Source organism: Pogona vitticeps, chromosome 1, assembly GCF_051106095.1.
Source record: "Pogona vitticeps strain Pit_001003342236 chromosome 1, PviZW2.1, whole genome shotgun sequence".
In the NCBI taxonomy this organism is placed as follows: Eukaryota; Metazoa; Chordata; class Lepidosauria; order Squamata; family Agamidae; genus Pogona; species Pogona vitticeps.
Window position 1 is genome coordinate 161,358,329 of NC_135783.1, and position 26,260 is coordinate 161,384,588.

General features: G+C 41.3%; 1 long non-coding RNA gene across 1 annotated transcript in view; it reads right to left on the reverse strand.

Annotated features, from left to right (window-relative positions):
- Window positions 1–1,326: 1,326 nt before the first annotated feature.
- Window positions 1,327–26,260, reverse strand: part of LOC144583602 (uncharacterized) — a 29,887-nt gene continuing 4,953 nt past the window's right edge. The window contains exons 2-3 of the long non-coding RNA XR_013537497.1: window positions 3,292–3,349; window positions 1,327–1,393 (exon numbers count right to left, since the gene is read on the reverse strand). This is a non-coding gene — a long non-coding RNA (uncharacterized LOC144583602). The remainder of the gene's footprint in view (window positions 1,394–3,291; window positions 3,350–26,260) is intronic.

A 26,260-nucleotide genomic window follows, 5' to 3' on the forward strand; every position in this document is an offset into this window, starting at 1 on the left:
CATAAAGCTATCACTCTTTGGTGGCTGTTTACAGGCACATCACTTCCTTCTGTTTACATGAACTTTTGGGCTGCTTGTATTTATGTTATATGGTAATTAAACCAAATTCTCACTCAATTTTGTTCTTATCAATGGTTGTTTTATAGTTTCTATTAGTGTATCCTAGTGCTCTGCAAGTGCCTTTCAGTACAAATGTATTCCTTTTCTCTTTAGGGTGGCAAAATGCTAGCAGTGTTTAGTGCTCATTGCTTGTCCTACATATGAAGTCCTCCCTTTATTTCTGAAAGCAGTATGTATTGTAAAATATTGGGCAGTACCTGGTTGTGCAGCTCTTCCTGTATGAATGACATCACCAGCAGTGGCAGTTTGCCTCCAATAAAAGAGTTTCTTTTTTTCTCCTTTTTTTTGGGGGGGGAGTTAGTGTAACTCATGCAATGATTTACACACACACTATAAAAGGAACACTTTAATTGGTGGCAATATGCTTTAGCCATTGACATCACTCACTTTGCACAGGCAGACCTACATGAACAGATGCTGGCCAGTATCTTCATTTTTTATTTATAAGATGGCAGACAAACTAATAAACATATACATTTTCATAAAGCATTTTGGAAAATAATTCTGGTAAAAAAAATTAACCCCAGGCTATAGATAACAAGCAGGAGCGATATGGTATGTGTATCTCTAATCACTAATGGGGCTTGTGAAGTGGCACTGCTTTTGGAATAAGGAAATAACATATGAACTGGATAGCATGGTTTGACTGTACTATTATATTGGAAGCCCACAAACCATTATCCAAATTCACTAATCATTACCCAAACTTATATGTTTCCAGTTTCCAGCCACAACACAACATCAAGTCCATTGTCTACAGTCAAGTTCTCCAATATAATGATATTTGCTCCCAACCACAGGGCCAGAGATTCAAAGCCCACAAAGTCAGACCAGGCATTTCCTAAAATATAATATCTAACACATACGGTGAAAAACCAAATTGACAGAGCCAAGCTGATATCTAGGAACAAGCAACTACTAGACAAACTCAATAGAGACAATGACAGAACACCATTAGTCATCTCCTAAATATTCCTAATGAGACCAATAAGAGGAATCTTCCATGTTTTGGGGGCCATACCATACTTGCTTACAGACAACTCACAAAGTTTAAATAACTCTTGACACACAAAAAGCAACACAACCTGGAGATAGGAATGGGAACAAGACCGTTATTCCAGCTGTGTCCCCATGTCTACACAGGCAGCCCTATTAAGTGACCCAACAATGTCAGCCATAGTATCAAGGGTTTATTTATTTACTCACCCCTTAATTTTTCCCATCTTCTGCCAACCATGCCACTTTGCATTCTACATTAGCCAAATGGGACAACCTGTATATAAAAGAATTGAATGGATGAAAATTAAAGATGGACATGAATTTTAAAATAATGAATCATCAAATGTGTTCAAAAATCAGTAATTTGTCAATTCATATTCATATGAATCAATGCTCCAATAAATCACAAATCAATGGATTTTTAGTGATTTTTTTATTCATCAATTCATTTCACTGTATATGAATGGTGAATATTGGGCTTCCCAAAGCTAGCTGCTAAAGGGCACTTTTCTGTGAGGAACCACTTTGTGGGTATATAACTTGGATATATGAAACTCAGTCTTCAACAAACTTGGAGAGATTATAGAGGAGAGGCAGTGAAAGCTTCTCTTAGATTTTGGTGTCTCTAGGCAACCTGGGCGGAACTTTCCCGGAGGTGTATAACTTGGATGTCTGAAACCCAAACTTCACCAAACCTACAGGACATGTAGAGGAAAGTCAGGGGAAGCTTCCCTGCAAATTTGGTGTCTCTAGGTTTTGGGGGGGGGAGCATTTTATGGGGTTTTAAAGTAAAAAAATGGACTGACAAATCGATTCATTGATTTGTCAGAAAAAATAGTACATTTGTAATTTGTGATTCATCAACCCTGATGAATCATGAATCAAAATGAACCACCTTTTTTGAGATTAATGCCCATCTCTAATACAAATCTGTGATCAGGAATGGCAACACAGAGAAACCAGTTTCTGAACACATTAATCTCCCAGTTTTTAGTCTCTTTTACAGTTTTAAGGTGGCTATTGTAGGAAAAAATGCAAAGGGAAATTGTATTCCCTTTGTAAGGGAATTGTAAGGGCTCAAACAGGGGGAAAAAGTATATATTCACACTCCTTGTGTCTGAAGAAGTGGATTTTGTTCCATGAAAGCTCACACTGAAATAAATCTGTTCAAAATGCCACAGTATTCTCTCTCTCTCTCTCTCCACCTTTAATTTTTAGGCTTTTTAAAAAGACATAATTTTGGAATACAAAAGGCTAAGGCCATACCACTGACTGTCACCCTGAAAAGCTATTTTCAGTACTGGTTCTTCGAATGACAAAGTCTTCCAAAATCTTTGTTTTTACTTGCCCTTGCCAGCCACCATCTCGTGATGAGAGTTTGACTTCGCCATCAGCAGGTGTCTTACCACCCGCCCATCAGCCAACACTTAACACAGCAGATGGTGCAAATAGCCTAGGAATAATTTGGTGGATTAACTACATGTGTAAAATCATGAGTCAAAGCTAGAGATGCCACCCGGCCAGAATATTACTAGGCAGAGCAGAATGTCATTCTCTTGGCCAGCTGCCAAAACAGGAGACCAGACAATGCAAGGAAACTGTATTTACTATTAGATATTGTTATTAGTTCTCCATTTTCTATATGATGCACTAATTTTAACTAGTTTTAAAAGGTGGTGCTACTCATGGGGTTTAAGAGAATACTCTGAATCTATCTAGATGTGCTTAGCTGTTATTTCTTTAATTATTATTATTTTTACATTATGCTTCCAAAGAATGAAACAGACATTCTTTCATTTCTCTGTTAAAATGAACCAGTGATCTGGTTCATCATCATGCACTAAATGAGAAAGGGTTAGGGTTATTTGAATCTTTGTAGAAGGGGATGACAGAGGATGAGATGGTTGGACAATGTCATTGAAGCTACCAACATGAATTTGACCAGACTGCGGGAGGCAGTGGAAGACAGGAGGGCCTGGCGTGCTCTGGTCCATGGGGTCACAAAGAGTCGGACACGACTTAATGACTTAACAACAGTAAACTGTCAGTCTCTCTGTGTTTGCTCAGTGTCACAAAGGAAAAGGTGAGCAGATCCACCTTCTGCAAATGCACAAAACTGTGGAGCAGGGAGGCCATTGTGCCCACCCACACTGGAACTTTGGAACTACTTACCCACAAAAAACATGACAGCACTGAATATTCCTCTCATCTCTGTTTTGCACTCTTCATTCTGTTGGAAAGGAAAGGGAGTTTCACTTGTCTTGATGCTTGCCCCTCTATCCCTCCCTCTTTTGGGGAGTATGGGTGGGGTGGGAATGAAAAAATGGTCCTTAAATACAAAGTTATTCTACATATCAGTAGTACCCAAGCTATCATGCTAGAATCTGAAAACAGAAAATGGCAATCCTCGTCAGAAACATCTGAGTGGTGAAGGCGGTTACAACACAATTTGAGAAAGCCTAACTTGCTCTGTTTAGAACAGTGGTGGTCACCTCCTGGGACCAAGGGAAAAACCACCATCCTGAAGGGTGTTGCATACATAGCCACGCTACCCTGGCAAATCTGTAGTGGCTGCATCCATAACAAAACAACAGTGTTCCCCTCTGGTTTTACAGTAAGCTGCGTGCTATTTGCATATCTTATTTACAAATGAGGTTGTGTTTCTGGGGCAGCAATTCCCCTTATAAAGAAGGCAAACATTTGGAAGGAGATTTTATTGGAAGTCTTGTCCCCAACACCCCTCTCACCAAGATGTCAATCAGACCTTCATACATTTAGCCAAACATGGTTACCAAGCCCCCATGCTTAGGAGCTGTATAAAGCAGGGCTCCCAGTCATGGGATGGCCCTGAAGACACAGAGTTCTGCCTGACCAGTGGGTGATGGTGGCAGCGATATTACTGTGGGGCCCTCATGCACTCTCCATCCCCCTCCCTTCCCAAATTCTCAGGTGTAATTCTTAAATAGAATTAAAGACTTGGGAGCAAAAAAAATAAAATGGCCAAGAGCAAAGGTTCTTCCTGTGCAGCCACACCTCATTGACCTGGAACTCCCACTATCTTTTACACTGAAATTACGAAGGATTGTACATTCTGACACTGATCACCGGAAGTGCAGGATGTTGCAGATTTCACAAAGGATGACCTTTTTTCTCTCTTAAAGCAGGATCTCTTTATCATCTATATCATCACCATATCATCATTAGCAAGAAAAAGGGTAAGGCACTTTTCATTCTTCAATAGATATCAATCTTAAGATAATTAAATGGATGATTTTTTTAAAAAAAGCATTCTCTCTCTCTCTCTCTCTCTCTTAATAAATCCAGCCCTCATCATCATCATAAGCCAACATTCATTGCTTGCTCACAACAATAAGCCAACATTCATTGCTTGCTTATCATATATAAAGGCACTCAAAAGAAATACTGTGATGGCAGTCCAGGCTGTTTCTTATTCCTTGATGAACATGTACAAATTATTTTCCCCAGGCTCTATGTAGAGAATTATCTCTTCCTGACCTTTCCAGGAGACCAACACAAGCATGGAGGCATGGAGCATGAGCAAGGTCATTATTTTAAGCAGGAATAGCTACCCATCTCTCCCTTGCACACACATGGGTGTGCACACAGAGAGCCTTCATAATTTCTCTTAGGCATGGCCTATTGGAATGAAGCCATGCAAAATTCTCATGCCATCCCCTGAGGTGTGTACAGGCAAAGTTCCCCATGGATTGTGCCCCCAGCTATCACCTTGCAAAACATTATAATAAGGGCTAATTATCAGGACACTTATAGTCAAAAAGAGGAAGATAATGACTATTTAGCATGGAGAAATTCCCACCGAGAGGCATTTGGCACTAAAGGTGATCTATTCTTTTGGAAGGGAAAAAAACCTTAATTGGTTATTTCTCTCCTCCTGCCCACCCAATCTGTATCTTCCAACGGCAGGGTGTCAGTATTTGCCAAGGAAAAAAGCAGCACAGTGAGAATACAGAAAAACTGTTTTGTTTTCCATAGTCGGAGGAAGCTTGAGAAAACACCAGCCCTTACCTCTCTGCCAACTGATTATGCAGCCATGTTGTTTGAAAGCTTGCATAATTTACATTAGCATCCCTAAGATCTCAGGTGACTATGCCTTTGAGGCCAGCATGGCATCCCCAGTGGACCAAGATTTGATATTCTTCCCAATATCTGACCCTTTTTTCCTTGTTAATTACAGGCAGACTTCCCTGGCCAGTGCCTGGATCTGCACCTGTTTCCCATCTCTGAGCAGCTGCTAATTAGGCTGCAAATGGTGGGGCTGGGCAAAACCGGCTGCACATGCTTGAGTAGGCTATTGATCAGTTTGGCATGCCATGCATACAATAATGATTATTCGCTGGACTTGCTTTCCAAAAAAGAAAAAGCCATTTGAAAGAATTCCCCCTGCTGAATGAAAATAGCATTGTTTGTTGTATTAACAATCTTTCCAGAGTGCATAGAAGACTCAAGTCCAGAGGATTCTTTATCCTATAGCCTTGTTCATTTTTTTAAAATTAAGCTTGGCCTCAGTTGAAATGCTGGTGCACTGAACAGCATGAATATTTTTAACGCTGCTGTGTTTGTTGCTACTGCTTCTAATCTCTTATAATCATTCTGCATTTGCAATTGCGGACGATCCCCTAATTACTCTCATTTCCCAACCTGGTCCTATGCTTGCTTGCTTGGAAGGAAGACTAGCTTGATTCACTGAGTGAACCTAGGGTAGAAAATCTAGAAAAAGAGCACTCTTCTCTCAGCCAGTAACCATATTTTTGCAGAAGATCAGGTTTCCATTGATTTCAATGCAGAAGCAAAGTTCCTTTCTTTCTGGCACTTTGCTCACAGGCCCTCTCAGAGCTTTTTGTAGCGATGCTGATGGACAAGCAGAGCTCTGCTACTGAGAAACTCAGCCATGGTGACTTTTACACATTATTTTTGAGCACTACCTTGTCTGGCCCTCCGCTTAACATACTACAGTATATCTCTGTTCTCTTCGGAGGGTCTTTAAATAACATACACAGAACAACTAGGAGCAAACGTTTTTTTATATGATTTTAACTGTTTAAATAAGAAATAAATTTTTTTGTCGTTAATGGGTCATAGAGTAGTTTCTGATTTATGGTGAACCTATGTATTAAGGATGTCCAGAATATCCTGTCATTAAAAACTATAAGGCCCATGGTTTCGTACATCAGACTAGATCTTCCTCATTACCACAATTTTCCCAGCATTAATGTCTTTTCCAGTGAGTCTTTTCTTCTCATGATATGTTCAAAATATGATAGACTCAGTACAGTGGTGCCCCGCATGACGATGATAATCTGTTCCGGGAAAATCGCTGTTAAGCGAAATTGTTGTCATGCAAAAAAAAACCAATTCCCCATTGGAATGCATTGAAACCCATTTAATGCATTCCAATGGGGAAATTACCTCGTCATCCAGCAAAGATCGCCCATAGGGGAAACCATTTTCTGAGTGTCGATCAGGTGTTAAAATGGCTGCCCTGCGAAGCATGGGTCCGGAAGAGACAGGGCAGCCATTTTGCAAAACTGGAAACATAGTCGTTTTGCAAACAAACAGTTTGCAAAGCGAAGACCTAATCATTGTCAAACAAAAATCCCCCATAGGAAGCATCATTTTGCGATTGTTATAGCAATCGCAAAAAATCATCGTCATGCGATTTCGTCATTCTGCGGGGTCGTCGTCATGCGGGGCACTACTATAGATATTTTAACTTCTAGAGGAAATTCATACTTCATTTGACAGAGCACACATCTGTCTTTCTGGCAATATATGATATCTTAAAACTTTTCTCCTGCATTGCATTTTGAATGACCCGCACTGTAACCTTTTTTTCATTTACCGGTTTTCACATACATAGATCATAAAGTGATATATCATAATATGAATGATCTTGGCCTTGGACATTATTGACATGTTTTAAGATGTTAATATGTAAAAGACCTTTTCCACTTCCTTAATAATTACCCTTCTGAGTCTCAGTCTTCTGGTTTCTTGACTCCCTTCTTCATCTGGATTGATGATTTAACCAGAATATACACAGGAAAACATTAACAAGTACCAATTCTTCATTTTCAATACTGAATGTAATTCTTAAAGTCAATTTAACACCATCAAGTTGTTTCTGATTTACAGCAACTCTTCTCTTGGTTTTCCAGTATCAAGTACTCAGAAGGTGTTTCTCTGGGACCACTCTAGCTTGCCCAAGGTCACACAGGCTGGTTCTGCTCCTGAAACAAACTTTCAACCCCTGGCTCTGCGGCCACAGACTTCAAGTCAGTGAGGTGTCCATCCATTTGTCTTTGTAATGTTTAAATGTAATCCTTTCTTTTGCACTTTCTTCTTTCACCTTATTAGAAGCCATTTTAAGTTGTTGTTGGTTTCTGCTACACCCCTTCTGCGAACTTTGTGAATCAGGACACCAGTCTTTTCCTGTTTCTGCCTTACAGTGGTCTCTTTCCTTGAGTACAGATTATGCATCAGGACAAGCAAATGTTGCAGCCCACTCATATTTTTTAAATTACTCATAGCTTTTCATGATCCATGCAGTCAAAGGTGGCTTTAGCGTAATTTATAAAGCACAAACTGATATTCTTCTGATATTCTTTGGAATGTCACAGCAGCCATTGTCTCTTTGCAATATTATCTACAGTCTTCTTCCTTTTTTGAACCTTGCTTGAATATCTGGCCTTTCTCAGTCCATGGCTGAAATCTTGTTGCACGAGTTATGGTGTCATCAACTGTGGCAATTTTTCAGAAATAAAACATTCCAGATATCTCCACTGAAGTTCCCAAGGCTCACATGGAATCCCTTTCATCGTCAGGAGACTATGGTAGGAGGGAAGTCTTTAATTACAAAAAGAAAAAAGAAAACAAAAAACAAAACACCAGTGGTGAAGTCATCCCAGCAGTGGGGATTTTTCAATAATTAAAGACTTCCCCTTCCATCCGGCACCCCTCAACTTCTTCCAAGTGATGAAATAGATTCCACGGGAGATTTGGGAAGCTGCTGAGATGAGGTAATGATGGTAACTTGCACTTACTGGTTTGATTATTCATGGACTACTGTTTTTTGTCGATTAGCAGCATTGGCCGCCATCCTCATCCCCACCCCCAAGATTTTGCTTGATGACTTACTTTGCAGCATTGGCTGGGAACATTTTCTGTCTATGATGAAGTCACGGTTTTGCTTCTGACTCTGATTTACCCACTGTCTTTCCAGGCTGTGATATGGTGAAGTGGTGATATGCCTTTTGCTTCAAAGCATGTCACCCTGGCTGTTCTGGATTTATGAGGGAAATGTAGTTTCCTCAAAGACCATCACTTCCCCTATATTATATGTAAATCTCAAATTAAGAACAAACTGAAAGTCCCTATGAGTTTGTGGAACAACTTATAACTAGGGATGAATAGGTTGCTTATCCATTTGTATCCTTTTTCAATGTGTTTCTTCAGATGTCATTTCTGTGTTCCTATCTTTTTTTTTTTTTTTAACTTTGAACTTGCTGGAGGAAATAATGATTATGTGTGTTGTCAACTTTTTTCCAAGTTCCCTTGGTACCAAGTACTTAGAAGTGGTTTACCATTCCATTCTTTGGGGGAGCACCCTGGGACTTTGCAGCTTGCCAGTGGTCACACAGGCTGGCTCTTCTCCTGGAAGGTAGAGCGGAGTATCAACCTCTCAAGCCACATGTTCCAATTCAGTGATGCATCCAGCCACTTTTCTAATAATTACATGTCAACAAGTCGATCCAACTTCTCTGGGTTTTCTAGGCATAGCATATTTAGAATTGGTTTTCCATTTCCTTCTTTAGGGGCTCCTCTGTGACTCTGCAGCTTGCCTCGAGCTAAACAGGCTGGCTTTCAAGAGGCACCAGGGGGAACCCAACCCCCCAGGTCACTAAGTTTCCCAGCTTTCTCACTGCCAGAAAGGCAACATATAAATGAATTAAGTAAAGAAAGACATCAAACTATAGGAATCGTTAACATTTCCTTTCCCAAACACTTTTACTTATGTTTTTGCTTCTACAGTAAGTATAGACCTGTACTCAGGCTGTTAACCTCTGTACCACATCCTACACCCTGAGCCGAATTTTTTAAAACAGGTATAATTAATTAAATAAGCTAACATTATTTAGAGAAAAATAACAGTCTGTCTTGCATATCATAAAAAAATGAATAAATGTATTATAACATAAGCTTTTCTAGGCTAGAGTCCACAAAGGAGAATTGTAATTGAAAAATGAAACCATCTAGAAATGTAGGGCCTGACTAGACAAGACACCAATTCCGTGTCGAAACCAGAGCTCCCTTAAAAGGAAAAGACTGTCTGTTTATTCTAATATTTTATCCCGCCTTTCTTTTAAGGAGAAAGACAGGATAACAATATTTTAAATAAATAAATAATACATGCTTGCCTCAATCTGTATTTGGCAAATCATGCTGTGTTTATTTTGGAATTGGTCAGTTGGGAGATAAGTGTAGTTTTGTTTGGATGTCTTAGGCACATCACTGTGAAAGATCTGCAGGCTAAATAAATTAATGTTGTAAGAGAAGGAGATATGCATTTATTTGCTCCAACAATGTATACAGATATTTGAGAACAGGAGTGAACAACATGCAACCCACAGGCTATGTGCATCAGTCCTGGTTCACGTTTGTGGCTCCCTGAGGAACCCCTGAGAACTGCCCATTCCATTCAGCAATAGCCAGGCAGCCCCATTTTAAGGAAGCACTTTAGTTCATTAAATGTCTGCTAGCAAATTGCCTCTGATATTTAGGAGCAAACTCAGAAACACCACTTAAAACAGGCATTTAAACCACCTTTAGTGGTCTGCTGCAAATATCTTGACAGCTCAGCTTGCCATCAACTACTTGCTGTAGTTGCTTCAGAATAAGCACAGAAGAAAAATTCCCAAATGATAACAATTCCCTCATCCATTTTTTCAGGGGATACTGAAGCCAAAGATTTTTGTGAAGCTTTGTTAAAAAAAGAAAAAGAAAAAGAAAAAAGAAATGGTATCAAAAAGCCAAAGCAAAATGTGTTGATCTGATACATTTTTCTTTTATTTTCAGCATCGAAAGAAGGTCTGGGTTTAATGTCTTAAATGAGTGACATTTTATCAGGGGTTTAAATTTAATCTTCGCTTATGTCTGGATGTAATATTGTTGGGCCAATTTGGGAGAAGTCACCCAGCAAATCTAGAAAGAAACTACTGAATAGGTCACGGGTAAATTTTCATAAGTGCATTGCTGGGTATGAGTGAATGTGTTCTAGTTAAGTGCATTATGAAAGATTTAAAGAATTCTGGTCTTGGCTGAAGCAGGAGGTAATTAGCAATTTGCACACATTGAAATCAGCAGAGATTCTGAATCCAGGACACCAAAGTTCTCTTAATAATCTTGCTGCTCAAGTGTGCTCAGGGCACTCTTCTCTGAGGACAAGAGGCTGGTGTATTAGCAGAAGCATCGTGATTTGTATTCCAGCAACTCTAATTTTTTCTTGCCTTCCACATTCTTGTTCACTGCTATTAATCTCCATATAAATATTTTTCTTTCTTCACATTCAAACCTAACTGAAGATGGGAGGCAAATTTTTTTAGGTGAATCAACATAAATAGTTTTATGGAAGAACTACCATAGCATGCCACTCAGTTTTAGGCATACTAACACTTTTGGAAGAACAACACAGAGTAGGAGGAGAGAGAAAGCAGCAAGGTGCAGATATGCTACTGCAGGGACCTAGGTGACACTAAAGGAACTCACCCAGGCCAGCAAAGCCATGGCCTTAGAAATATGAAGTAATGTACAAGAAATTTATTCCATCATTGTCATCACCATCTGTTAGAGTTCTTTCTCGAGAATAGTAACCAAAATTAGTCACAGCCTACCAAAGAATAATAAATAGAACAATTCAAAAAGATTGAAAACTATCACAAGTAAACAAGGTGTACTGTCCTAAAGCACCACCAGAAGGAGGGAGTGATAAATCACTCCTCAGTACTCTATTTCTAAAAAAAGCTCTGGAGTGTCTTCATAAGTTAGAATCAACTTGATGGCACATGATTAATTTGTTATTATTACTTTGGGGTTCATACTGCCATACTACCATACTACAGCATATTCTATGTGATAATCCTTGGTTTAGTGTTGTTTTAATGTTCCGACACTTCCTCAAACACATTTAATTCTAAGGATGCAGTCAGACAGGCATAAAGTCCACCGTTTGATCCACTGTGTGGACAGATTGGTTTGCTCCTTTTTCCTATGATCATACTTTGCTTTGCCTTGAAGGACCAGTTGTGAAATTGCTCACAGCCAAATCTACAGATTTGGATATGGGCAGTTTTGTTATATATATATACACAACTTTGGAAATTCTGAACTAAAGGAGCTGGACAAAAAGGGTTGCTTGATTTCCAATATGCCATTTCAATGGGAGGATCACACCAAAAGAAATATCATACCTCCACCCAACCCAAAGCAACTCTATTTAGCCTACACCAACCTGCTCCAAAATAACCAGTGTAGACAACCCTAAGGCTCTGCTCTAGATCACAGCTTGAAGATAATGCATTAGAGTTAATATGTTACTATTATCGCTTTTGTGTTTAATGGGAGAAATACAGTACATGTAGGATTCAATGAAACAACATTAAAAAGTAACTTTAAATGTTAAAAAGAGTTACTTTAAAAACATTATTCTTTAGATGTGGCTTGTTCTCAGATTTACCCCCTATTTCCAGCATATTTAAAGATAAAAGTATAGCTCCCTCATTAAAATCCCTTCCATAGTTGCCAAAAGCATATCTAAAGACAAAGGTCTTTGCCTCCTAGCAGAAGGACAAACTAGCCTTCCTTAGCAGGGAGCCCTACAGTCTGGAAGTAGCAACCAAAAAGAACCTTTTCACCAGTCATGCCTGGGAGAGTGGTGGAACCAAGGGAAGGGCTTCCCTCAAAGGCTTTAAAACCCAGGAGGCAGATATGGAGAGTTGTGGTCTCTCAGATAACCTCGACCCTAGCCATATAGGGCTGTATAGTTTAAAATAAAAACAGCAGCAGCAGCAGTTTAAACCATGCCTAGAAATGCACCTGTTTGTTAGTGTGTGGCCAGAGCATTTGGCACCACTGAAGTTTCAAAACAATGTCCAAAGAAGCTCCACAAAGAGTACATTACGGGAACCCAAGCAGGATGTAACCAAGGCACACCCCACTATCATCAGATGAGATATCTCTAGGAATGGGTGCAGCTGTTTCTTAGTCAGAAGATTATTTACTTTCTTCTGTTTTTTTAACTTGTTGCTGGTCCTTATTTGTGGAATTTCAAAAAAGACATAACATGGGTGCCTGTGTTATGCTCCAGAGAGGGTGAATGCCAAAAATGCAGTGCTCTGATTTGGGCTAGGCAGGGAGTAGCCACACTTGAGCAAGCTAGGCTACTGACTAGGGACACCACAGGGACATCTTCCAAACTGCCAGCATGTATTTTCCCAGAGCACAACTCCCAGGTGCACGCGGAGCAAAAGGAAGGAAGGAAGCTGGGAAGAGCTTTGCCAGTGAACTGAACTTCCACCACATTCTCAAGGTTGATGGTGCTGCTAAATACTGTTTCTTCATCAGGCATGGCAGCTGTAGAGTGTTGGCAAATTACTCAACATATGACCTTAGGGTTTGGGGTTTAAATTTTTTTTTGACCAAAGAGCATCTTCTTCCATGATTATTCTGTATTCTAATCAGTTTATCAGCTACCATCTGTTACAGCAAACAGCAACACAAGGCCTTGTGTTAACTGCAGCTACTACTTAGTAATAGAACTGTGTAGAGCTGCTATCCTCGCTCAGCCTTTCTTGTCACCCTTTGCAATTCCCTCCTGACAGGAAGTGGGTTGATAAATGTATCATTTCATCTCTGTCCAATGGATGGTGTGAACTCACTTTTATTTTGTTCATATCATAGTTGTAGTCCTGTGAAAAAAAATAAAATATCAAAAATGGAGGCAGCCACACAAGATTTTTAACATTTTTAACAACTACAAGTCAGGTGGGTACAGGATAGTCTACCTCATACTGAAAACAGCTTTACTCATTGAATCTGCACTGTACAAATAGCCAACACTTTCCTGTCAAGTTATTTTAGAAGAATTTACCAACATTTAGATCACTTTATATTTAAAAGAGAGAGAGAAAAAATTAAGGTTCAAAACTCTAGCTATCTGGGGGATGGGATTGGCATCAACAACTGGACAGAATTCTGCTCCACAGATTTAAAAGAAGGTTTGATTGGGGCCATAGTTATGTCAAATACACAACAGACTTACCAGTATAAGGATGCCAATAACAAACATGTTCAATGGGAACAATTTTTCTCCCCTTCATTTTATAACCACCATGTTAAGAAAAATTCAGTTCCAGTACTACTTCCATTTAAGAGCTCTGTATGTGCCTGCGTCTGTGTCTATGTATGTGCTCAGCAGAGTCTTTTACACACAGCCAAGATGATAAATATGCAGGTCAGGTCAGCTTATTTATAGCTTGGGTTGTCTGTGGTCCAATTTTCCCAGCCTGAATTTTTTATGGAAATTGACTTTGGAGATAAAAAACCAAGACCAATATGAAGTTGCCTATTTGATATTGGCCAGTGTGGTTTACCTAAGACTGGAGAACATTAACCTTGAATTATGATATCATGGATGTGAGAGATATAAGACACTGCCTTACAGGGGCTGAAATCCTGTTGCGCAGCTTCATGTGCACCACAGTGATGATGTCAGCAGCAGCAGCAGCAGCGACAGTTCACTGATGAATAAAGGATTTATTTGGGAATTTTGGGTTGCACGCAACTTTGTTGCCTTGCATATGAGTTGTATGCATCCGGAAATCACCTTTAACCAGTGGTGATTTTGCAGCTGATGATGACAGCTGCATCATCAGTTGCAAATCAGTGCATCTCAGCAGTGCATGGGGAGATGCACAAAAAGATTTCAGTCAGACCATTGAGCTACCTGACCTAGCACTGTTGATAACAGCTAGAAGAGGCTCTCTAGAGATTCAAGCAAGATTGAGCTCTTTCTGGAGATAGCAGAGCTTGAGCCTGCATGCAAAGTGTGTACATTGAGGACATTCTTAGACATCATGAAGGCTACTACCCCAGCTGTGGGTGCAACAAACTGTCATATCTGATTACATTGGCTGGTTAGTGAACAGGGGCTAGCATTGGTACCTTGACAATGGAAAATCTGCTGATATTGGTGATGCTTCTTGTTCCTAGTGTGAACTAACTGTTGTTCAGTTTACTGTAGAATTACCTGGCAAATCTGAAAGATAATACCAGAGCACTCAGTATATAGGGTTAAAATTATGAGCCTGGGTGAGGTAAGAGCTGTGGGACTCAAGTGCAAATATTAAGGTTTAATTTAATACAGATTTATGTATTCTCGAAGGCTTTCATGGCCGGGATCTGATGTGGGTTTTTCGGGCTCTTTGGCCGTGTCCTGAAGGTTGTTCTTCCTGACGTTTTGCCAGTCTCTGTGGCCGGCATCTTCAGAGGACAGGAGTAGGAACTCACAGTGTAGCTGCCTAAAAGAAAAGGCAAGACAATTCTAGAACCCGACCAGGGACTGTCATGTTACTCGCTCCCTTTGCCATGCCTGAGAAATAGAGCCCATTGACTGTGGAGTAAATAGAGCCCAGTAAGATTGAACCGCCTGAAAAACCTACAACAACCATCATTTGGAACACATGCTCTTTGTTGAAATGTGTAGCATTCCATGTGTTGTGTCTGTGTGTGAAGTCCCCTCCCCCAACTCCCTTTGTTGATTGTATCCTAGTAAAATCTATGCTTGACCCATAACTATCAGCCATGGGGTTAAACCAAGCACAAAACAAGCTTCCTCTTGTCCTGAAATGAAGAAAATTGATGATTGGATGCCATTTTAAAATAGCAGTGAGCATCCTGTGCAAGAACAGGATGCACTGTGGATTCCACCTGGTTTATCCTGAGTATGTAGTTTCATTTCAGAAGAGGTTTTGGCTTTCATTGACATTTTGCGGGCAGCATCCTTCAGCTTTCTTCTTGTGCTATAGCAACTGGAGCTAAGTATTTTACTTCACATTTCAGCATTTCTAACACCCAAGACATGAGAACAAACCTCAATGACATGTAGGGGCGTGACAACTGCCCTGCATATGTTCTGGTAACTCTTGACCTTTGCTGGACTCTTTTTTCCCCCCAAAGCCTGTGCACATCCCTATTTACTATGTTACTACCCTGCATTTTTACTTAGTTTTTAAGGTGGGTTACATACATCCTGAGACAGAATTAAAAGTATAGGTGAAAACAAATGCAACCATAAGAACATTGAAATCAGCATTAAGATAATCAATAATAATATTTTGGTGCTTTGCTGGCACTGCATTGTTCTATGCCATGAACTTATCCCTAACAGGGAGTTTCATCAGACCTGGTTTAAAAAAAAGTGTGGCTCCACCAGAATCCAGTGCTTGTTCAAAAATTAATCACAGCAATAATACAATCATGCAGACAAACAGCTCATTGTCTGCCATTTGGGGGGTACCCTGTCCTTCCTGTTTGGGCCATGGGCTGCCCCTACTGACAGAAGTACTGGTGGAAGTGAAAAGAGTCCAGGGAGTCAATGTCCTTGGAGCCCCAACTGCTTTCAGCCTCCTGCACTCATCTGGCCAAGCAATAGAAGCAGCAATGGAAAGACTGCTGATAACAAAAGGGGCAGACAAGACAGAGATCTAGAAGCATGAGAAACCTTCCCCCCTCCTGTCCCCTGAGAGATAAAGCTTTCGGGCTGTAGAAAAGCAGATCTGCCATCACATCTGCGTTCTCTCTCCTGCCCCCTGTTCATGTCTTCTTTTACTTGCTTTCCATTATCAGCAGGACAAGGCACAAGCACACTAAAGAAGAATGCAGATACTCCACCCAGTATTTAATCCTATATTTTTGAACTACAAATCCCAGAACCTGTCATGGATCCTGGATGTTATAGTGCAAAAAGTGGAACATTTCCAAACTCTGGTTCCATGTCACTCCATTAGGCTGGGGGACTTCAGTTTGGTTTGAAGAGTACCATTAGATTTAACCGCCAGGAGGAAAGAGTGGGCCCAGTAGCTCATGGCATTGATTCCTCTATCTGTTTATTGCTGCTAACAGAAACCAAACAGTGGGGTGTGGTATCGACGGAGAACTTTTTAAACAAGAAATCTCACTACTAGTCTTCCTCTATTAGTACATCCTATAATATTTCACAATGTTCAATGCTGAAGAAACACAATAACTTAATTGAACAAGTTTTCTTTCCTTGCTAGTACAAACACAAAGATCTAAGATTGTTTCGACCTCTGATGAGCCAGTGCTGTCCCATACTGCTCCTAGCAGCTTTTACCCAACACTGAAAGCTAGTATGTCCTGCTGAGACCTTCCAGGCTTGACAGTATACAGGCTGGAGTCTTGGGAACATTCTCTACTTGAGGAAAAGAATGTTGGATTTCTCTGTGTGAAAGAGATTAGCCATGGACAGATTAAAAAAAAGAAGACCCAGGTTTGCAAGAAATTGCATGTTATTTTTTGTACAGATGCAAAATCAGACCATATTTGTATAATTAAAATTTCAATGCATCTCATTCAAGTGGAACAACCTGCTTTTCAGGTATTGCTAGTGGTGGGTGGGCAGCATCAAGCTGCCTGGTCTCCCTCCTTATGGTTCTTTCCATTTAAATTAGAGTTGGCCTGGACAGTCCCTCAAACAGAAGATATTTTCAGAAAGAGGATTGATCTCTGGCAGCCCTTCAAACTGACATCTGTCCTCCCTTAAGACGCCCCTAAAGCAAATTAGCTTTAAAGACCAGCATATATCTCTTCCCATTCCCATCTAGCATGAGCCTTGCTGGACCAGAGTGACTGTCTGTCTGAGTCCTCTTTGGTGGGTTAAGGCATTGACAAACTCTGTCGACAGGAGGAAACCAGGCTTAAAGATAAACTTGGTGCCTTAGCTGGCAGCTCTATCCCAGAGACACAAGCAATTGAAACAATGCCTGGTGCTGCCAGGGAAGACCCAGCTCCTCCAAGAGGTAATGAAGCTTGATGAAGCACCTCATAATTATAAACAGCACCAGTGACTCTGGGTGATAGAAAAGAGAAAACAACAAAGGCAGTGTGGGCTTTCTCAGTGCCAACCACCTGCAGTAGATTATTTATTTATTTATTTATTTATTTATTTATTTATTTATTTATTTATTTATTTATTTATTTATTTATTTATTTTATATCCCGCCTATCTGGTCAAATGTGACCACTCTAGGTGGCTTACAACACACTCTATAAAACAATTAAACATATAACATACCACATAACATAATTAGCATTAATAAAAAGAAATAATTTTTTTCCCCAAGATAGCAAGAAACAAGGTATACTGTGGTAGAAAAAGAAAAGAGAATAATTAGGAATTAACTGGAAAGGGGGAAGGCCTGCCTAAAAACCCATGTTTTCAGTTGTTTCTTGAAAATACCCAGCGAGGGAGCTGCGCGAATCTCAGGAGGTAAGTTGTTCCAGAGGTGAGGAGCCACCGCCGAGAAGGCCCGGTTTCTTGTTTTTTCCTTCCGGGCCTCCCTCGGTGTCAGGCTCCTCAACCTCACCTCCTGACTCACACGAGTGACACGGGTAGAACTGGGTGGGAGTAAGCGTTCCGACAAGTATCGAGGTCCTAAACCGTTTAGGGCTTTAAACGTATGCATCAAAACTTTGAAGTCGATGCAGAACCGAATGGGCAGCCAATGCAGTGCGGCCAAAATAGGAGAAATATGATCGAATTTTCTCACTCCGCTAAGGAGTCTGGCCGCCGCATTCTGCACCACTTGGAGTTTCCGTGTCAGCCTCAAAGGTAGCCCCACGTAGAGGGCATTACAGTGATCTAATTTTGAGATTACGAGCACATGGACCAAGGTGGTGAGCGCCCCCACATCGAGATAGGGTCGCAGCCGGGCTATCCGCCAGAGGTGAAAAAAGGCGGTGCGGACCACCGATGCCACCTGGGTCTCCATGGAGAGCGCCGGGTCCAGATGGATCCCCAGACTGCGAACCCCACTCTTTGTGGCAAGGGTCACCCCCCCAAACGAGAGGGAGTCACCCAAGCCACCAACAGTGGGTGCACCCACCCTCAAGACCTCCATCTTGTCCGGGTTCCGCCTCAGCCCATTCTCCTGCATCCATTCCAGTACAGTCCCCAGGCAGCGCTGAAGGGACAGGACAGCATCACCTGCAGTAGATGAAAAGGAGATGTAGAGCTGGGTGTCATCAGCGTACTGATGACACAATGCCCCACATCCACTGATGACCCCACCTAGCAGCCTTATGAAGATATTAAACAGCATTGGGGAGATAATCGACCCCTGTGGAACCCCACAATTGAGACTCCACGGGGCCAAGACACTCTCCCCAAGCTGCACTCTCTGGGGACGGTCCTCCAAGAAGGAGCGGAGCCAGGCAAGCGCCAGGCCACCAATTCCCAGCTCGGAGAGCCTCCCCAGGAGGGAGGTATCAAAGGCCGCCAAGATGTCGAGAAGGACTAACAGAGACATTTTTCCCCTGTCAGCCTCCCTCAAGAGGTCATCGTACAGGGCAACCAATACTGTCTCTGTTCCATGATGCGGCCTGAAGCCCGACTGAAATGGATCCAGGGCATCCGTTTCTTCCAAGAGAGCTTGAAGCTGGTCGGCCACCACCCTCTCCACCACTTTGCTCATGAAAGAAACATTGGCGACGGGCCTATAATTGCCAATTTCGTCTGCCGCCAAACTAGGTTTCTTTCTTAATGAAGTGAACCCAAATGGAGAAGGGAGGATCCCATAAGAAGGGCAGTAAATATATCCCAGCCAAATCCAGGATGCTGAAAGCAGCATAAGGAATTGGATTACTTTCTGCTGTATCCATCCTTCTATTGCGTCAACTCGAATTCTTGATTGTTGATTTTGACTGTTGATGAACTGCTCCTATTTACTCCATCTTGACCTTGTATATGATTTATAGCTTGTCTACTGGCTCTCAGCACCAATTCTGCTCTTGCACAATTCTTACAACTCAGCTCTAGTTACTTGGTGGTTAGCTTGGCTGTAGACTCACTCCTGCTTCTGTTTACTGGACTTAGCAGCCATCTGGTGCCTCTGAAAATGGCAACGACAGTGTTTATATTTATGCTGCATTTGCACATAACTAGTGCACAGGATACCCCAGAGCAAAGGCAAGGAACTAGGGAGGGAGCCTGAGAGTCATACACTTGGGTGAACTACGTTTTTCGGAGCAAGGAAAAAGGTGGGTCACCTGCATCCCAGCCTGCTATTGCAGGAGTCCTGGTAGCAAGGACACAGGGACTAAGAAGAGGAAGAAGACATCTGTGGGCTGGCAATGGGTTTTCTACAAGCTCCCCAATAGCATAAGGCCTGTCAAAACTGTAGGTAAGGCAGAAAGGAATGAAAGGTGTAGTGGAAATGGTGGCAAATCAGTGTAGTAGATTCTGTTACATTTTATTTGACTGATTGGGGGGAAATAGTGTTTCTATGTTGGCATATTACCTGGTTAGCTTGGTTTTATCTGTTTTCTGGGCACAATGACCCGGATTCCCTTTGGACCTGTTTCCACAATCAACTGGTTCAGAAGCAGTTTTGCCCCTCCTTTTCCTGCCCTGGTTCTGGGATATTATATGGCTCTCATCATAATTATCTCAACTAGAATTCTGTAATAATCATAATGGAAGAAGTATATTGTAGGATGGGATGAAGAGGACAGACAAAATGACATCAGAACTGGAAAAGAGATGATGATGATGATGAGAACCAGTGTAGTGTAGTGGAGTGGAGTGGAGTGGAGTGGAGTGGAGTGGAGTGGAGTGGACAGAATGATGGTCTAGGATTCAGGAGACCTGGTTCTGAATCTCTGCCCAGCCATGGAAACTCACTGGGGGATGGCACTGGTAAAACCTCTCTTCAAATGTCTCACAGTCTGAAAACGTACTTTAGCCTAGTATGTTACAACTAGAGTAGGCCCATTTAAGCCAACTTATAAAACAGTTGATTCACAAAATTCTCACTGAGTCATTGGCCCTACTCTAATATGAGATACAGTGGTAAACTATGGAATTTCAGCCATTAATTTGTAAGTGGTAGTATACATAAGTTGAATAAAGACATACTGTACAAACCTGAACTCCAAATTGTTTGTTTAGAATTACTGCACTCATTCTCTGGAAAAGTGTTTTGTTGTGTTTTGTTTCAGTGACTTGTTTTAGAAACAAAGCAAAAATTCATAGCCTGTGAAATAACCTTTAAAACCCTAAACAGTTTGGGTCCAATCTATCTCAAAGACCCCGCCTCCCTTTATGAGCCTGCTTAAGTGTTAAGATTGTCAGGAAAAGCCCTTCTCTCAGTCCCACCACCTTCACTGGTACATTTGGTGGGGACAGAGGGCCAGGAGTTTTCTGTCACTGCACCTATACTTTGGAAGATATTCCCACAGCAGACCAGGCTGGCCCCATCTTTGCTGTCCTTCCACAAGCAGATGGCGACCTTTCTCTCAGGCAAGCTTTCCCTGAGTATCTGAGAGAGGTTTTAAATGCAGTGTTATGCCTTGTTGTTTTGAATCTGGTTTTGGTGTTGACTTTGTTTACTTTTTTAGTGTGATATTTAGTTGATTCTTTTGTAATAATTGCATATTTACTGTTTTTAGCTTTTAAATATTTTCTTTTAATGATGTAAGCTGCCCTGTGTTGTCCCTTTACCCTGGAATAACGACGCAAGACCAAGTGTATGGGTTAAACACAGGCCACACTTGATTAAATTCCATTCAGTTCTCATGAATAGTGTCAATCCTTCAGCAAAAGGGGGGTCCTGTTGTAGTGCATATTCAGGTTTCCATCTTGGGTTCTCAATTGACCATCACACAGTGAATAGGCTTAACCCGGGCCTCAGTTATCCCCTTCTTAATTAACGTGGGATAACTACCGGTCCCCATTTTGCCACGGACCCCTTGCCACTCTCTCTGTGTTGACCGTGGGTCCGTGTGCGTCCCCAGCGCATCTTTCCCTCCAAGCTCCGTAATCGCCTGATCCGCAGTGCTGGGAGTTCAGATGAGCTACAGTTTCATGCCATTACCATCAAATCCCGGTTCCAGTACCTGTCGAATCTGCACTACCCGCCAGTGTGACCAGCAACCTCTTCCACCCTTTAAAAAGGCCAGCGCTCCTAATCCAGTGTGGGATAGGCGAAAAATCCCCGCCCCCACTGGCCAGTCAGGAGATGGGTCAAAAATTACTATCCGGCCCCCAAGGGCGACCAGCTAATCTCACACTAGAATATAGGGTGGGATGCCCGACAAACAAGGAGGAAGTCATGAGGGGTGCATTACCTTAAATGCCCTCTGTTTTCCACACCCACCGGCTATTCTCACTAATAGTCATGATATCATGTGTCATCCAAGGAAGTGGCAAGGGCACACCTCGCTGGGGAATTCCTTGCCCCCCTCCCAGCGGCGTGATCATTCTTTTTAATGAGAATATATTTATTTACATTTTAAATAAATAAATAAATAATATATACGAAAATTGTAAAGTAGCTCTCCTGCGCAGTGCATTTATCACAAACAGATCTTAATCTTCTTCCTCTGGGCAGAGTGGCGATCTGTGAAGTTTAAGGAACTTTCTTTTGCTTTATAATTTAAATTAAAGTCTGTTTAAGAGGGGGGAAAAACCCCTACAAGACATAGTGCAATTTTAAAGTCATTTGGCAAACTGATTCTGTCAAGAAAGCTTAGTTTCATTCTGTTTGCTTGCAACAGCTCTTCCCCCCCCCCACCCCCATAACTCTGCTGTTCTTGTTCTTTTAATACATTTGGGAGGCCTGTCAAGGCCTATCCACTCTCCAAATAGCTTTGCAGATTAAATTTTTAACTCTACCCTCTTCATGCAGATGTATATTTCTGACAAAGAATTGTACTGACATGTCAGCTTCCATCTTTCTCACAGGAGAGGAAACATCTACGTGCAAGTACTGCTGGAAACTCAGATTTTGACTCTTCCTAGTAGGGGGAAAAATACACATAACACACAATAGCACAGCTGAGCCTTCGTTAAGCTAATTCTGCTACTCATGGCTGTTGCCACCATCCCTTTCACCTTCAGCAGCCCTCAGAACCAACTAATGAGGGATCATGGGATGTGAGGCAGAGTCAACTTTTTTTATCCATTTATATTATTGAGCCACATGAACTTCAAACAAAATGATATGATTCTGTAGCTCTCTGTGTTTCTCCACTCATGATACAACTGCCCCCCTTCTCTTCCTCTGCCTCAGAATATTCACAAAACACTTCTTGAGCTGCCAGTATTTAGTAATATTTTAGACTGATTACACTGGAATTAAGAACCAGTGTTCCACTGTGGAAGTGGAGTTAAAGGATATTCCTTTGATCCTTTTTGGAGCACCCCTGGTACAGGAGCTTGAGAAAAGAGGTTATTTGGATTGATAATTCCAATAGTAATAAAACATTGTCAGTATTTTGATGCCTTGATGAGGGAAACTTCACAGTGGCCTTAATGCACATTTTCTGCTCAGAAATATGTGTGCATAAGATTGTAGTCCTAAAATCATTTTCATTTTCCATTTTCTGTATCTGCATGATGGCATGTTACTGCCATAACACATTGGATCATGTATCAATTTTGGTGGTGGTGGTGATGATGGTGGTGGTGGTGATTTGGAGTTCTTTGATTGACACCGCCCACTATTCTCTAGGACATAGGAGTGTCATGTACCTAAAATGAGAGCCTAGATGGTTGTATCTTCTTCAATGACAAAAATGAAGACTACCATCCATACAAAAAGCAATTGGTGGAACCCTATGCTTCCACCTCTCATTAAACTTCCCCTTTTTAATGCAGGATATGGCTTCACCTCTCTTACATATCAACCTTGAAAAAAAAATACCATTGGACTAAATCCTAATGTTGGTCCCCAGTAGCTGAGACCCATTGCATGAGTTGGATTTACATAAGTATTGACTTCTTGCTTCAGTTGAACATCAGTTTGGAGATGTTTGGTTTAAACAATCACAATCTTTATGACCACAGAGAAAGAGAAACAGAGGGCACGATTGTCAAGCTTGTTGTGACAAAAGCCTTGTGGCACGCTAAAGATCAAGATATTTACTGTAGCATGAGCTACAGTAAATATGGCTTATGTTGTTATATGAATGAAGTATTGTGCTTTGTTGGTAGATACCATAGGTGTAAAGAAAATATAAAGAAAGTTGGATGAGTGATTATGAAATGACTAAAATGATTTCGCAATAACTTTCTTTTGCCTTTGTAAGCATCTGTGAATCCATATTCATGTACACATGACAACTGAGGATAACACATAATCTTATGCAGTGGCTTCTAGTCTGTGAAAGCCTAAGACCTATGTCACAATTTTATCTCTTAACCTTTCAGATGTCAGAAGACTTCTCTTCATTTATCTTACTCTGTTGGGCATCATGTGTACTGGCGGATCTTTCCATCTCTGATCTTCCAGACCATGCCTATCCATCATGCCAACCTTCCTCAATCTGGTACTTCTCAGATGCTTTGGACTACATCTTCCATCTTTCTCAGGAAATACAGCAGTGGGACTGTGGATGATAAGTAACGCTGACCAACATCTTCGGAGTTTCCCAAGCTAAAAAAGGCTGTTCATAAAAACCAAGGAAATTATGTAAGGCAGGTTTTTTTGTAAGTTTTGGAAGCTAGGCCAAAACTCCTCTGAAGATTGGATTAAACTTCACAAGAGTGCACAACTTTTAAGGAAGGGAGTCTTGCTAAAATCCTTTCTTTAATCTCCAGGACTTGAAGTGGTGGCTTGACTGCCCTCAGCAGCCTGTGGTACATCCAGGAATTTGCTGAGTACATAGGAGCATGAAATGAACCATGAAGCAAAAACAAAACACACCCACCAATCAGATTGTTTTGTGGTTTGTTTCAGGGCACTTCATGGAAATGCACCTGCCCGGAATTATAGACATTGGTGGTTCATATGCTTCATTGTTGGGTGCATCATTCATGGCCAGAAAACTTAGCATCACTCAGTTAATTCCCTAGGCAACACTGGGTTAGACCTAGAGACAACTTTGTGTGGGATTGATTGTCAGGTCAGGCAACCAATCAGAGCTCCAAGTCCACTTTCTGGGAGTGGCTGGTTATAAAAGACACACCCTGGCAGCTCAGGGTGAAGATACTTAGCTATCTAGTCCATTCATCCTGCCCCTTTTCTGTTCCCTCCCCAATTCACCTCATGATGAGCAAGCCCTGTATCAAGTTCTATCACATGAAACACTCATAAATTTTCTCCAAGCCAGCTGCTAAGGACCATTTTCCTGGAGGGATCTGCTTGGGGGGGGGGGGTTAATAACTCAGATGTCCAAAATCCAATCTTCTCCAGACTTGAAAGAACTGGGGAGGAGAGTCAGCAGAAGACTCACTGTCAGTTTGGCATCTCTAATTTATGCAAGGACCACTCTGACACTCCTTAAAGTCCCAAATCACACAAATCATGGCATAGTTTATTTCATCAGAAAGTTGGCGAAAGATCATGGTTCATTAATAGCGATGAACCACAAACCATCACGAACCACAGTTTTCCTGGTTCATGCCCATCTCTATTTCTGGGTTTCCTTCTTGGAAGAAACAGCAACACTTCAACAAGCAAAAATGGAAGTTTCTTGGTCACCTCCTCTTTAAAGATACCAGCCTTCCTTGAACCTCCTCAAGATCTACTCTCACCAAATGCTTCTAAGTGTCCTTCTCCCCCAGCCTGTGCAGGGCACAAATAGTTATACTGAAATGTCAGCCCACTCTAAGAATAAATACAGCTGTCAATGGTATATTTCTGGCTTTTGCTTCATTTTGTTACATCTCCCACATTTTTATTTTTCATTATGTTCACTCAACCTGGCTACATAAACAGTAAAGTTTCCTTTCTTAGCCACCCCAAGCGCAGTGGCAAAAATTGAAAGCATATCTTTGAACTGCCAGCATAGATGGTAGAGTAATAAAGATAATCATGTGTCGTTGAGTCAGTTCTGATTTATGCTGACCCCTTTTTTCAGGACTTTCTTGGCAGAGAGTACTGAGAAGTGGATCATAATCTCTTCTAATGAAGATGCCCTGGGACTGTGAAGCTCGCCCAAAGCCATACAGACAGTCTGGTTCTTTTCATATGAGGCACAGTGGGGAATCAAACTCTCAAACCCTGGCTCCACAGCAGATACCAAAACCACTGATATAGAGGACAGAAAAATCACAGTGTGTGAATGAAACACCTTGTTTTTAATTCTTGCAAACACTCAATTCAAAATCCCCACCTAGGCTCCCTTCTAAGTCCAGTTAGAAAAAAGGACCTCTAGGGAGGGATTGTGTGGGTAACAACTAAAGGGTTCTGCACCCATTTCACAGCTATTGTCTTTTGAATTAAACACCCCAGCCCTGTTGAGACATGAGTGGGCCGCACCTGTGTTTAAGGAGAGAAGTCTAATGCCATCAGCCCACAGACGTTCCTTTCTCTAAGTCCTGCCCACTGGTTTCGGTCACACAATTTTGCTGATCATTTCCTACATAAATGTCAGGACAGGAAGGAGCAGCTGCCCAGTCCCTTCAGAAATTAACTAACTAACTAATGAATCACTTATGGCTGTAACTTGCTATAGAGGTAAGACAATGCTTCTGAGGTTCTTCCTTCTCCAAGTCCATTTGTCTCCATCTTGTTTTTCAGGGGGGGAAAGTACTATCAAAGACAAATTTCAGGAAGAATGACATTGATCTAGGTGCACCTCAAAGAGTGGGTTAAAATCAGCCTGGCTTAATAACATTGATTTACACAAGTCATGAAGTCAGTCTTCTTCTCTAGAACTTGCCTTTTCCTGACATTTAACAGACCATGTCATTTTACATTTAAGGAATTGCAGAAATGGTACAAAGAGCACAAAACTGGGGAGAAAATATACTTTTAAAAATTGTGCAACTGACTTGAAGAGTTATTCTCCACTTTGAAAATAA